At 39.8% G+C, this 3,060-nt stretch overlaps 1 long non-coding RNA gene across 1 annotated transcript; it reads right to left on the reverse strand.

Moving 5' to 3' along the window:
* Window positions 1-298: 298 nt before the first annotated feature.
* On the reverse strand, window positions 299-1,703 carry LOC143518222 (uncharacterized). The gene is made up of 4 exons (XR_013132095.1): window positions 1,536-1,703; window positions 1,242-1,368; window positions 961-1,042; window positions 299-690 (listed from the first exon to the last, which is right to left on the reverse strand). It is a non-coding gene; the product is annotated as an uncharacterized LOC143518222 (long non-coding RNA).
* Window positions 1,704-3,060: the final 1,357 nt, after the last annotated feature.

Genomic DNA, 3,060 nt, shown 5'->3' on the forward strand with positions numbered 1-3,060 from the left:
GGGGGTGTAATAGACAAAAAATAAGTATTATGTTGCGATCGTTCGATCGCCAGTAGTTGGCGAATTAGTGAGAGCGTGTGAAGACAGTCAAATGCGTGTTTTCCACTACGCTGGTTTTAAAAGTATTAGCGGCTCACTAGGCTTGAAAACAAACCACGCACCACGAAGATGTAGCAGTGTGTCGCCCTCAGAGCTGACCAAAACAGAATTTTTGTTTGTTTATGTGAGTCCTGCGGCAGTTGAGATGGACGTTTGCATGTGAATACTAATTAGTAGACAATAATACAGAGACTGTAAATTAAGTGCACACTAGTTTATTGTGTTGTTGTTTCAGTGCGGTGAGATGGATACTGAATATTCTTGAACAGGGTATGTGAAAATAATTAAAAACACTTATATGTAATGTGAAGTTTACTGCTTCATTTCAGAGTATGAAGTGATCATGTATGAAGTAATCAGAAGGATGTATATCTGGTTTAAAATCAGGTTTTTCCCAGTATGCTGCATAAAGACTGGGGTCTCATCTCCTTTCTGTGTTCCTGATGTTGAGGTGGCTGGTGGGAGGTATGAATATGAGCTTTGGCCCGACCAATGAAGTGTTGAAAGAGCTTCTGGTTCTTATCCAATACACTGTGTGCTTCTTCAGTTCCTGTTTGAGTTTTGGGTGAGGTCCATACATGGGTTGCCTTTCTGTTGGATATGTTGGAGAGGATAGAGAGATCAGCAATTTAATCACTGATCATAGAAGTGTCCAGTAGAAGATACTACTGAGATAATGAACATGACATGCCTTAATGTAACTAGTTTCAGATTTCTTGCAGTTATATTTTTATAACATCACATCAGAAACTAAAAAGGAATGTAATATAAAACTTGGCATTTCACTCTGCTTTGCTTCACTACCAGAGACATTTCACTTTCACCATTTTGACTAAATCGTCCAACCATATCTGACTTCACCTTTTCCAGTTTTGCCAACGTATTATTGATACCAATTGCATCCACACTGCTGCAATGCACATTTCCTTTCTTCATGATAAATCTGTGTAGGGGGGCAGACTTGGAGTGAACAAACATGTTTTTGCCACTTGGTCAACCATTAGCAAACAAACTATCCATGATATTTAAACCATCAGTCAGAACAAACATTAAAGCATGAACAGCAACACAAATTCAGCTCTTGTTATATACAGTGAGGATGGTTTAATTCAAGTCTGAGTTTTTCCAAAATAAAAACTCACAGATAAGCCTCGAGGCACTTGTGTCTTGCAGGGAGATGTACACATTTTGCAATAGGGCCCTTAATTTGAACAGGGCTGGTGCGATCACAGCATGTTTGCATTCTGGGATCTGCTAAATGCAGTATATCTATGGTAAGAAAAGAAAAGTGGAGGTGAGTAAGCGATAAATTCACATGTTTAATGTTAGATGTTATTATCAAAACATAATATCATTCTGTTATAATGATATAACAGAAATATAAATGTTATTATATAGTAAACTTAGTGTGGTTTATACATATAAAGAACACTTACCTCCAAGAACACAGCTTGACAAAATGGTCACCAAACAAAACAGGCAGACTGCTTGTCGTGGTGTCAGAGAGTGATGCATGTTAGCTGATTAGTCCTGGGGGACTGGAGACTGCAGGAATGCTACTGTTCTAATACTAATACTGCAGTCATTTCAACACTCTGCCTTTGTATTCTATCTGATTAGGGAAGTCATGGTGATGCATGCATTCATGCCACTTATCATCACTGTATCATCACATCATTACAAGCATCACTGTAACATGTTGCAAACATCTGATGAGATATAATACTGTGTTGGCTGTCCTAAGGTTCAGATGCTTGCAGAAGCCAGTTCCCACTTGCTTACCGAGATACATAATGATGGCTTGGGCAAACTCCCATTTCGGTAGGATCACCACTAGAGATGTTTTCCTTAGCCTATCAGTCACAGTCCAAAATGCTTCCAAGAGAGATGACCAGTCCATAATACACACCAACAAATCAAGAAAGCTGAGCAGTTAAGAATGTCTGCTAACACGAGAGTCACTGTTCTCTGGAATGTAGCTGAGGCATTTTTTGAACGAAAAGGCATCTCGGAGGCACTAGGGGTCAAGGGCACTTGCAACGAACTCTTAAGGACATCCATGTTAGAGACAGAGACAGAGCAGACCCCACCCAATCAGGACAGACATTAACCAGACATGTTTGATAAGCATGTGTCTGTGCCTGTGCAATTCATCTGGACAGACTGTATCATGGTCATAGTACAACCCAACTTTATGTATGACAACAAAGCCACACAGGAATGAAGCATTTGTTCAAATGTGTCTGTGCACCAGTCCTTTGCTGTCTTTAAATGTAAAGACTGACCTCTTCAAGAAGCACTTTAATGATCCAACGTCACTTCACAACATTTGAATAGTCACCGGTTCTTTACACACTCTCTTCCTATCCCACCTTCGTCTGTGTCACTTTCTTTTTGCAAATTTCCCCGCTGAGGGATTAATAAAGGATTATCTTATCTTATCTTATCTTACATATAAAATTGCTTAAACTTTGTGTGTTTTCTTTCTCACTTAAGCACTTTTGTAAGTTACTCTGGGCAAGAGCACCTGCTTAATGTTGTAAATGTAACTTAGCCGAAGGCTATGTACATGCATCTCTAAGATTCAAGTACAGATCATTCTTGTGGCTATCAACAATAGTGTAGCTATTTGACATTTTTATCTAGCACGCTATCGTTGCGCTTTAGCACCCCAGGGGTACACTGGACAGCCCTGAAGCTCTGATCTTGGGCCCTGCTTCTCTCTCCTTTCTTCAGTTACAATAGCTGCCCTCTCTTAGCCTCCAATCTCCTTTTTACACACATAGGCACGACAGGACTGTGTCAGTGTGATATGTGATATATAGATGTGGTGCATCTGTTGTATAAAGTGACATCTAGAGGATGTTTTGGGATACTGCTGGCTAACACCAATTGTGGTGAGGAAATTTGATACAAAGGATCTGGATGGAAACAAGATGATGGTACCTAATGTTAGAGCCT

This window comes from Brachyhypopomus gauderio, chromosome 7, assembly GCF_052324685.1.
Source record: "Brachyhypopomus gauderio isolate BG-103 chromosome 7, BGAUD_0.2, whole genome shotgun sequence".
Taxonomy (NCBI): domain Eukaryota; kingdom Metazoa; phylum Chordata; class Actinopteri; order Gymnotiformes; family Hypopomidae; genus Brachyhypopomus; species Brachyhypopomus gauderio.